The 12,166-nt window shown below is 40.2% G+C and overlaps 1 pseudogene; it reads right to left on the reverse strand.

Annotated features, from left to right (window-relative positions):
- LOC126064659 (V-type proton ATPase subunit d 2-like) overlaps nt 1–12,166 on the reverse strand; it is a 31,514-nt pseudogene extending 19,348 nt beyond the window's left edge.

Here is a 12,166-nt window from a genome sequence, read left to right on the forward strand (position 1 = left end):
GCATCTTGTCATTATTTCCTAAACGATGCAGTTCTGTGTAACAACTGTTCACATAGCATTTACATTGTGCTGGTTATTATAAGTAATCTAGAGGTCATTTAAAGTATACGGGGGGATGTGTGTAGGTTATATGTAAATACTATGCCATTTTATAAAAAGGACTTGAACATCCTTGGATTTTGGTATCCACAGGGGGTCCTGGAACCAATCCCTGATAGATTCCAAGGGACAATTGTTCTTTATTTTGTCTTCTTGAGCCGCCCTTTGAAATCCTCTGTTTAGCTCTTTTACTTCATCATTTCTTCCGTTTAGTTTAGCTACTCTGCATTCAAGAACAAGTTTCACAGTCTCATCTGCCATCTATTTTGGACTTTCTTTCCTGTCTTTTTAATGACCTTTTACTTTCTTCCTGTATGATTTCCTTGATGTCATCCCACACTGGTTTAGTCTCTGGTCGTTAATGTTCAGTGTGTCAAATCTATTCTTGAGATGGTCTCTAAATTTGGGTGGAATATACTCAAAGTAGTACTTTGGCTTTTGTGCACTTGTTTTAATTTTCTTTAGCTTTAATGTGAACTTGATTATGAGCAATTGATGGTCTGTTCCACAGTAGGCCACTGGCTTTGTTCTGACGGATGATATTGAGCTTTTTTGTAGTCTCTTTCCACAGATGTAATTGATTTAATTCCTGTGTATTCCATTGGACAAGGTCCATGTGTATAGTCAATGTTTTTGTTGTTGAAAAAAGGTATTTGCAATGAATAAGTTCTTGATCTTGCAAAATTCTGTCATGTCATCTCCAGCGTACTTTCTAACACCAAAGCTGTATTTTCCAACTACTCATCCTTCTAGATAGCTGCATAGATATTTATAGTCAGTGGGCACTGCAGAGCTTCTCAAACCTGGGAATTAGATTGGACACTGCCACCTTTAGTTCCTGTTCTATGCTGATTTCCCTGTAATTACAGGTTGTCCCCAACTGAGGACGTATTCGAGCTACTATGAACCACACTTAGGACTGTTTTTTTTCCCCACAGATGTTTACATGTAATGTTTCCAACCCCCAAAGACAAATAATAAGATCAGATTTAAAAGATACTGATAATAAAAGGCATTAGTAATGAAAATTTAAAAAAAAAGAGTAACTTAAGTCAGAACTGACTTACAACGGAGTCATTTGAACAGGTAGTCAGGACGACCTGTACTGCTTTTTGTCACAGCAACTGCCAGAAAGTCTGCTTTGAAAACTATGGGGTAACCCAAACCTGACATAACATCGCAGGATGTTCCACAGAGGTCAAGTATTGTTTTCTAATTTGATTGTACTAAACCCTCTAATCAGCAATATTTAAATGCCTGACTTTCTTTAAAAAATTCCTAGTGCTCTTTACACTAAATATTTTGTATATTCTATTTTATTTTAAATGTATTGCTTTTTCTAAAATTTCAGCCCCATTTACTGCAATGTTTAAAGATTTTGTTTTACAACTCCTACATTTAACAACTGTGCAGTAAATACTTGTTGATGATTTCCATCTCCAAGGAGCCACTTCCCATGCAGACTGACACAGAGCTGACATGCTCGGAAGACACAAAGCTTGCTGTGCTGTTTTGATCTAGTATGGCTAACCAGACACTTTTTATGAAACAAGCTCAGATCTAGCTTCTATTAAATCAGCCAAGCATAAGGGTAAGGGGTAGTCAAAAAGCATGTGGTCATCTTCCATTTAGCCTTTCATGAACCAAATTAATTACTTATGAGATGTGTCATGGATTGAATTGTGTCCCGCCAAAATATCAGTCAACTTGGCTAGGTCATGATTCCCAGTATTGTATGATTGTCTACCATTTGATCATCTGATGTGATTTTCCTATGCGTTGTAAATTCTAACACTATGATGTAATGAGATGAATTAGTGGCAGTTATATTGATGAAATCTATAAGATTAGATAGTGTCTTAAGACAATCTCTTTCGAGATATAAAAAAAGAGAATTGAGCAGACAGACATGGGGACCTCATACCACTGAGAAAGCAGCACCAGGAGCAGAGCGCGTCCTTTGGACCCAGGGCTCCTGTGCAGAGAAACTCCTAGACCAAGGGAAGATTGATGACAAGGACCTTCCTCCAGAGCCAACAGAGAGAGAAAGGCTTCCCTGTCGCTGATGCCCTGAATTTGGACTTGTAGCCTACTAAACTGTGAGAAAAGAAACTTCTCTTTGTTAAAGCCATCCTCTTGTGGCATTTCTGTTATAGCAGCACTAGATGACCAAGACAATAAGTAGACTGAACTATGGATTCAATGTATTCCTGGAGTCTTTAAATAATATGCATTCATTTATAACATTCATTCTCACCATTCTTCTGCTTCCCCTCCTCCTCTTCAGTTTTTTCATTCATGCAACAAATATTTTCATGGGCACCCCAGTGTTTGTGTACCAGAGATATATGTACCTACTAAGTGTACTGTATATACAGTGATATGAAAGATGTGTATCACATCATGTACTTAAAGTCCTTAGCACAATGCATGGCATATAGGAAATGGTATACGTAATTAATGTTGGTATTGCTAGTATGTCAGAGCCCTGGTGGCAAGGTGGTTAAGAGTTCAGGTTGCTAACAAGGTTGACAGTTCAAATCCATCAGCTTCTCCTTGGAAACCCTGTGGGGCAGTTCTACTCTGTCCTGTAGGGTCACTATGAGTCGGAAGTGACTCGACTGCACTCAGCGACAACAACAATTGCTAGTACAAGTTTATGTATTGTTCATTAAAGAACACCACCAGAAGCAAAACAGATTAAATATAAAGCAATAGATGGTGAATTTTTATTGCTCTTTGTAAACTCTGGCTAGAGAGAGAATGCAAGACTTTTACCATAATGATTCCCTTGCTGACATTTGTCATATCATCATGCCTGGCAACCCACTATTCCTCTTCAGTTATTAGATTACACATGTGTTGAAGGGCTTGTCCTCAACCCATTAAAAAGTACATGTGGTCCTAAGGGGTATTTAGCACATCAAAAGTATTTAAAATCCTGAAGTAATTAGCCTTCATGCCTAATGTGTAAACAGGAGAGGAATCTTTGATTTTGACTCAATCAATGCAATTTTAATGTTAACAGCTTCTAAGAACAGCAGCCAGCAGTTAAATAAACTCTCATACCAAGAGCAGGCGTGTCAGGAAAGGCACAATCCAATTTACTAGTGATTGATCAACCAGCTAATCTCCTTTTAGTTTAGACATTTGTAAAACAGTTACCTTTCACATTCGTATGGTACATGTGTACAAAGCTTCTTGTTTAAAAAAACAAAAACAAACCTTGCATAATTGTCCAACACTCGTATGGCTCACAGCGTTTGACCACACTTGAAATTGTTGGATCTGGGTCCCATCTGTTTGCTGAAGGAGGCTCCTGATCCTTTTGAGTGTGTATCTCTGAAATACTTAAAACTCCTCCCTTTCAGTTTTATGACCTGTGTATAAAAATCTCTAGTCCTCTGTCTTAATTATTCCTTTTCTTAAAAAAAAAGGGCAATTTCATATTGCATAATTTACATTTGTAAGTTAATTTTCTAGGCACTCCAAAAAAAAAAAAAGAAAAGGTTCACATCTATAAAAATGTAGGTCTACCTACTGTTTCAACTTAAGAAAACAAATATCAATCAAGACCTTTGTAGAACTGCAAGGCTCACTAGGTTCATAGAAGGAGAGACAGATGACATTTATAAGAATTTTCTCTATCATGTCATTCTTAAAAAACATCTCTTTTTAAAATGATTTCCTTTTGAAATCAATTCTTATGAACCCAAAATAAGAGGTATTTATTACTATTCTAGTCAAGTATTTTCATTTTTGTAAAGAAATAGACCTTTGTCTTTCTTCAATTAATCTAATTCCTGGGCCTTTGAATTCTAAGTCTGATGGTAAAAAAAAAAAAAAAAAAAAAAAACTAGTGCCATGTTTAAACTTTTGTAGAAGAACTTGTGAATTTGGAGCCGTAAGCATTCAGAATGTCAGTGCAAAAGAAACTGTGAGATTATGAATTAAATAAGATTCATTAATCCAAACAGAAGTTTAGGCTGGAAGAGAATTTGATCCTTCATTATTAAATATATTTTATCACTTAACCAGCATAAATTGAGTTTTGACATAGAATATTATGGGATAATGTCCCTATCATTGCAAAGTTGACAATCCACGAACACTGTCTTCATGAACAGGACCTGTAGGTAATTGCTTAATTTATAAACTTAGCTAAAGCAGGCAGTCATTAAAAAACAAAGAACTAAAATATTTTATTTTAACTAAAAATACCTTTTTGATGTACAGTCAAGGAGTTTTTGCATATGAGTTTTTCTGACTGGAGTGCCGCCTAGTTTTTCTTGAATAAATCGTCCCTGTGTTGTGCCGTCTATCGTTTGCGTTTTGGTTTGCTGTGAGAGGGATGAGGACGAGTTAATTATTGAATCTGGTAATAGGTACATGGGAGTGCAGTCTGTGATTCTGTCTGCATTTGAATATGTTTGAAATTTTCTGTGTTAGAAATTTAAAAAAAATAAAAATATGAAGAAAGTGAGCAAGAATTCAAACCATATGAGGAGAAGTTGGAGTGCAGAATCATTCTTGAGTTTTATTATTATTTTTTAATCTACCCAGGGGATGCTACTCTACTTAGTAAAAAAAAAAAAATTTTTAGTACGTAGGGTAAAAACCTGCAAAAGCCGGAGCCTGGATAAGGTGGAAACCTGTCAGAGAAGGAAAACTCAAATATTTTCCACTAATGGAGAGCAATTAAGACTGCACCCTGTCAAAGGTGGAAAACTCGTCAGACCCAGAAAAACAAGGCAGTCCTGTCAAGTTCAGGTTCTCACAGGTTTCACTATATTGTACTGTGCTGTGGCTCTAGAGATGTCTAAAAAGCAGCCCTACCCTTGAGAAAGGAGCCCTGGTGCCGCAGTGCTTAAGTGCTTGTCTGTGAACCAAAAGGCTGGCGGTTTGAACCCACCAGCCGCTCTGAGGGAGAAAGATGCGGCGGTCTGCTTCCATAGAGATTATAGCCTTGAAAACCCTCTGGGGCAGTTCTGCTCTGTCCTATAGGGTCGCTATGAGTCAGAGTCGACTCGACGGCGAACGACAGCAGCAACTCTTGAGAAACCTATGGTTTGGTGTCGGAAGACAGATATGTGAAGCCCAAAAATGACAGCTTCAGAAATGCTCCAGTGGTCATCTCACAGTTTGTGTATAATGAAGACTGGATTGCCCTGCCCCCCAAGTCCTAGGAAACACATCTCTTTTTGAGCACCAGTGCTTCACTGGAATAGCCTGTGCAATACCGATATGAGAGTCCTCCAGACTCTAGTGATTAAAATAATTAGATACTGTATTAAGATGGTGGTGTTACTCATCAGGATTTGTTGAGCACACGTTTAAAATGAAAATTGTCTTAACTATAAATGCTCTATTTGCATTTGATCACCTCAAGATGCCAACTGGTAAAGAACATTTAGAAGAATTTACTTATTCAGCAAATTATGGAACTGCCCTATTATAAATCTGTCTTTCATTCATTCAACAAATATTTATCGAGCAAGTACCTTGTCCAGATGGTGTGATAGATACCAGGGCACATCAGCAGAGAAGATAGCCAGTTACAGAAACGTACACAATATGGTAACGTTTAATTTAAGATTTCATTATGCACCTAAACATACCAAATGTTGTTTGTGCATACATTTACATATGTAAAATTATTTCAGATGTACCAGAAGGATTGGCATCAAGTTTATGTTTGTGGTTGCCTCTGGGTATGGAGACAATGGGTGTATCACCTTTACCTGAAATGTGGTGTTTTTTCTGTAGAAAAGATGATGATAAAAGTTCAGCAGTTGTCAGTTTTGGGTGGTGGCTACACAAGTTTTTGTTACATACATCTCCATGTTCTTTCGTATCTTTAAAATTTCCCTGAGAAAGGAAAACATAGAAGAATCTCAGCTGTAGAATTTCAGTGATGGAAGTAGGGAAGACAAAAGACAGATTCCGTTTTAGCATGAGGTCATGCTGAGGACGCGATGCATGACGGTATACCCACGTGCTAGCAAGAAAGTCATTTGTTGATTATTAATTAATTTGAATGATTTATTTAATGGGCTTTACAATAACAAATGATTTTTCCTGTTAGGTTTTATAGATTATTTGCAGATTGTACCTGTATTTTGAGCAGAAGTTGTTATTAGTTGCCCTTGAGTTGGCTCTGATTCACAACCTTACCTATAACAGAAGGAAACATTGCCGGTCCTGCACCATCTTCACGACTGTTGGGATGCCCGAGTCCATTGTTCTGGCTGTTGTGTCAGCCCATCTCACTGAGAGCTTCAAGTCGTCAGCAAAAGTTGGCTTTGTTCAGGTGGTTTTTTTGGGTGCAAGTCGCTGTGTGTGTCCCCGTGGTGAGTGCCCCCAAGCCTGCGTCTAAAAATGGGGCCCATAGCATTTCTGGAGAGAAGTTTTGTGAAAACAAAGAAGGCTCAACTTTCTTGGGAGATTATGGATGTTGCAGAGGGTTGAGGAAATCCATTTACTATGGTACACAGGAGACGTTTCACATCCCTGAAGCCAAAGCGCGCTCTTAGTGAAGACAAAGGATGCTGTAACTCAGCCTGACGGAGGCTTTTGAAGTGATGTCTCCTCATTCAGGATATTCTTTTCTCTTTGGTCTGTTTTGCCAGGATGTATCCTTTCCTCTCTCCTTGATAACAACTGTAGTTGTCTTAGCCTCCTGGTAGAATATATTTCTTTAAAAAAACTTCAGTCATAAAATGCTTAATGTTCTTAAACGGAATAAAACTTTGGACTGTAGCTGCATTGCTCCCTTAGGACTACAGTTTTTTTTTTAATGGAACAACTTAAGACATTTTCTATGTAAATGGGCACTCAGGGTAAATGATTTTAGAAAAAAAATGCGGTAGTGTTTTCTGGGTGTGACTGGACTTGTTCTAAAACAAATAAATACAAAGTATTGGCTGAAGTCAAGGTCACAAAGACTTTTTAATTGTTTGAGGCGACCACTCAGCATTTGTAAAATAACCAGTATAACACACGGATTAAAATCATGGGCTTTGGAGTCTGACTGACTTGAATTCACATCCTGAATTGAGTGTTTATTTGCTGTATGACCTCAGGCAAATTAACACCTTTTCTTAGCCTCAGTTTCCTCATATTGTAATAATAACTAATTCAGAAATTGTTGTTGTTATGAGAATTAAGTGAGATTAAGTATGTGAAAAGTGCCAAGCACACAGCAAGAACTTAATACCGAGTAATACTTAACTGCGAGACATTGGGGGTTCGGCTGTAGAAGTCTCATCTTCTGTGCGGGAGACCCAGGTTCTCTTCCCGCCCGGTGCCCCTCATGCACAGTCGCTGAACCCCCCACCTGTCCTGGAAGCTCGTATGTTGCTATGATGCTGAACAGGTTTCAGCAGAGCTTGCAGCTAAGCCAGATGAGGAAGAAAGGCCTGGCCATATGCCTCCGAAAGTCAGCCTGTGGAAGCCGTAAGGACCACAGTGTTCTGACCTGCCCGGGGATGGTGCAGGATCAGGCGTGTTGTGCACCGCCTGGGAGTAACTCCACCGCAGCCAGCAACAAGGACACTCAATGGTTCTTTCTGAGCGTTCAGTGAATGATTGATAGTGTAGTTGGTGAGCAGACGTGTCTTTTGATTCTTCTACAGTAACCAAACCAGTTGGCCGTTGAGTCATTTTTGATGCATGGCAACTGCATGTGTGTCGGAGTAGAACTGTGTTCCGAGGGTTTTCAGGGACTGACTTTTCAGAAGTAAACTGCCAGCCCTTTCTTCAGAGGCCCCTCTGGACTGGACTCGAACCTCCAACCTTTTGGTTAGCGGCCAGGTGCCTTAACAGTTTGCACCACCTGGGACCCGTCTCCTACAGCCCACATTCCCAGATACACCCTGTTGTTTCTGCCCTTTGGCTGGACACGGAGCTCCACTTGTCCACTAGCTGTATGCTGCTGTTTAAATGCTTTGTATTTCTGTTTTGTCGTCTGTCAAATGTGACTTACAGTACCTGCCTCTTTGTGTTGTTGTTAGGATTAAATGAAGTCATACATGCCACCCTGTTCAGTACTCAGTAAACATTATTTTCTTTGCTTGGAAGGCATGCCCTCCTTGTTCCTTCCCGTGAACTTCCGAGTCGTCTCTCCTCTGTCGAGGTTTTCTATGATTCCCCCAAGCAGAGGTATTTCTTCCTCCGTGTCCCAGTACAGTTTTGTCCATGCTAATGTCATGGCCGTCGGTCTGTCATATTATAATCAGTCGGCTTTACGTCTGATGCTGTGCCATTCTGGTTGCTATAACAAGGCCACGTCCATTGTAAATCTACATTTAAGGGTAAGTAGGGTGATGTGTTTGACAAGTATGTGCACCTGTATTTCCTTCCAAAAAATATAGAAGCCAGTAGACTATTTTTAGGTTGTGCATTTGTTATTTGTCTTTAAACTGATCTGTGGTATTTCAGAATTAGCAGGTGGAGCGTTTTCCAGCTCATCTCAAGTTAACTGTTAGCGAGTTCGACACGTAGTTTGGGAGATAGTCACCAGGCAGATACCGGCGCTCTGGAGGCTGTTGGTCATTTGGACGACTGTGAACTTATTAATGCTTTATTCTTAAAACTGAGGTGATGCAGCCTAACTGACTGGTTGCTGTTAGGATCAGATGAGATGACTTGTAAAATACAGTCCCTTGTACCTGGGGTTGGTACTCACTAATCTTTCATCTTTTCTTCCCCTTACACACAGTTCATTGCTGAAATAAGGATGCTCATATCTTGGAGATGATGAGAAAAGTAATTTAAGTGCTATCCTTTAAATGAAGTTATATGTAGTAGTTATATTTCTGATAATTTTTGAATGGTCTAATGGAGAAGTTGAAGTTATTTAATTTGGGGTGAAGCAGTGTTCACAGACACCCACCCAGCTCAAAGATCCACTCAAAGGAAGAAAGAGGAGAACACACTGAACAAGGAGAGCAGGTGATATCAAAAGCTATCTCACTTCATAAAAATTCGAGAGCCATTTACTACACAAACATGCTATTAGGCAAGCTTTAAAAGAATCACAACATCAATCTTTAACATGGGAATTCACAGGGTCATTTTCCTCTCTGTTCTCCTCTATCATTCATTTCAAGAAACTGCCATTAAAATTCTCATATTTTGGATGTGATTTACCATACTTTCTTAGTTTTAATACCAATATTAAATCTCAGATGGTCACAAAATATTTTTATAATGTTCTATTGTATGTATTTCTTTACTGAGTTGTTGGTGTGTTGCAGACGGGCGTCTTATAAGTTTAGAAATTAAGCCTTGTGCTTTCACGTGTGGGCGCTTCATTCTATCCAGCATTTCTGCTCTGCGGCTATTTTCCCCCATCGTGTACATCTGAGGCTTCAGGTCTCCCACAGAAAGTTAATAACTTGAATTAAAATTAATAAAGTTTTCATTTTGGCGTGCTCTTCTCCCCACTGTACAGCACCCTCATATATTTGATGACTGTGCTAACCGCGTTACACTTAGTAAGTTACAGTGCCATTTCACAGGAGAGGTAACTAAGGCCGAAATTTGTCTGGTTTTTATTTCTCTAGGTAACGACATTCATTCATTCATAGATTCATTCATTCGTAGATCCGGCACACATCGTGGGGAGCTCGTTGTGTGCCTGGCCCCGGGTGAGGTGCTGGGGGTTCAATGGGGAGCCAAGGTGAAAAGATTCCTGCCTTCATGGACCAACTGACAGTCTAGTGGGAGAGAGAGACAGAACCAGACATTTGGGCGACAAAACAGGCTGTTAAGAAATTTGGAAGAGGGAAGCTGATCCAGGCAGGAGATGGGGCAGGAAGCGTTCTGGACAGAGAACCCTACTCCAGTCAAGTCTCGGGTGGCAGAACGGAGAGGGGGGTCACAGTGGCTGGGGCTCTGGGGAGGTGGCAGGGGCAGGAGGGAGAGAAGACTCAGTGCAGCAGGAATTTGCAGGAAATCTGTAAAGTGGAGTGACCCCATCTTTGTAAAAGATCACTCTATTGTGGAGGTGGGTTGGCAGGGAGCCGGATGGTTGCAGATACCATGTGAACAATTTTCTGTTCCCTCAAGGAGCTGACACTGTTCTGGAGACTCCAGACAGTAAGCGGGTACCCTTAGGGGTGGGAGAGCAGCCTGTGGAAAGCCTGGAGAGGCCCAAACCTTGTGATTTCAGGAGCCAAAGCTGTGCAGAGCCTAGGATGTTGTCGCTGTTCTTAGGCGCCACTGAGTCAGTTCCGACTCATGCCAATCCGACGTATTACAGAGTAAAGTTGCTCCGTAGGGTTTTCTAGGCTGTAATCCTACTGAAAGGAGCCCTGGTGGCGCAGTGGTTAAGTGCTTGGTTGCTAACCAAAAGGTTGCAGGTTCAAACCCACCAGCCGCTCCATAGGAGAAAGATGTAACAGTCTGCTTCTGTAAAATTATAGCCTTGGAAACCCTATGGGCAGTTCTGCTCCGCCCTGTAGGGTCTGCATGAGTTAGAATCGACTCGATGGCCCTGGGTTTGGTTTTGGTAATCCTACAGAAGCAGATCACCAGTCCTTTCTCTAGAAGATTGGCTGGATGTGTTTGAACCTCCAACCTTGCGGTTAGCAGCCGAGCGTAGGATAGGAGGAGGGAATTACCATCAAGAGATGTGGTTAGTCATGTAAGCTGGAGTCATAGCATGGGGCCCTACCACGCCGGTTAAAGAGTTTTTAGCTTTAATAAGGAGGGTGAAGGGGACTGGTTGAAAGGTTTCCCCAGGGCGAGCAACATGCTCACATTTGGGGCACTTTAGAAAGTCACTCTTCAGTGTGGAGAAGGAATTTGAGGGTGAGGGAAAAGGGTGGAGGAGCAAGACTGGAGCAAGGGAAATCACCTGGCTACCTCTTAACAGATATTTTCATTGAAAATTTAGAGGAAGATGGTCTCTTACACAATTTCCAAAAAGTAGGCGATTGACTGTTTTCACAGTCCTGTGCTTTCCCAATAACCTTTTTTGGTTTTTACACGTTAAAGCGGTTTTGTTTCCTGTGAGGTAAGCAACAGTAGACTTCTAGGCTCTCTTTTTCAGAAAACTTCAGAAAAATGTATTTATGAGTTTTCTCAAAAGGCAAGTGAAGTAAGTGAATGTAAAATAGTCCAAGTCATGCATATTTCAAAACAGGAGACCTGTTGAGAACCCACATGCTCCTTTTTTTTTTCAAGGTGTTCTTACTGAGGCTTATAGTATAAACCAAAAACAAACCAAACCCACTGCCGTCGAGTCGATTCCAACTCATGGCGACCCTATAGGACAGAGCAGAACTGCCCCATAGAGTTTCCAAGGGGCGCCTATAGTAGCTGTGTTATATACACTTCAAAAATGTCCCATGTCATATATTATCCATGGTACAACATATTACCCATGATTCATAGTATTCCTCTTCTAAACATAAAAGAATCTATTGCTGATTTTACCCTTGTTCTAAAAACTTTACTGGAACTTTTACTTGGTTCTGAATTATTTGAAATTAACTATACAGTTATTTTCAAAGTATATACAGAGCTCACCAGTATATATTAGATTCCTTTTCACAAAAGCAATTTTGGGGAGTTTTCTATGAAATAATTTTACTGCTCTGTAAATTTGGAGACCTTTAAAATTGTCAAAATAATCAGGGTAAACCAAAGGGGAATTTAAAATGCTGTGAAGTAAGACAAACAGAATGAAAATTTCTCCATTCTGACGCGGCAGCAGCTCCCAGAATGTGTGCTGCAGAGCACGATTTTGCGACCCTGAGGCCTTGCATAAAACAGTTCCAAGGTCAAATTAGTTCGGGAAATGCTGGATTAAACAAAGTTAAACCCTTTCCTATAGGATAGGACTGCTTAGAGCCTTAAATATGCTAATTTGAATGGTGACTCTCCGTAAGGGGCCATGTTACATAGTGTTTCCCAGACTTCTTTGACCACAAAAAAAGATTTTTTTTAAAGAAGTGTTTTATGGGACTACTGTTTTATGGAATTTACTTTGGAAATGCTGATCTTTCATGTGGTGGTAGGGGGTGAACTGGGGTACTAGGAACATATCTCCTAGCTCCAT

The sequence above is a fragment of the Elephas maximus genome, chromosome 21, assembly GCF_024166365.1.
Source record: "Elephas maximus indicus isolate mEleMax1 chromosome 21, mEleMax1 primary haplotype, whole genome shotgun sequence".
Taxonomy (NCBI): Eukaryota; Metazoa; Chordata; class Mammalia; order Proboscidea; family Elephantidae; genus Elephas; species Elephas maximus.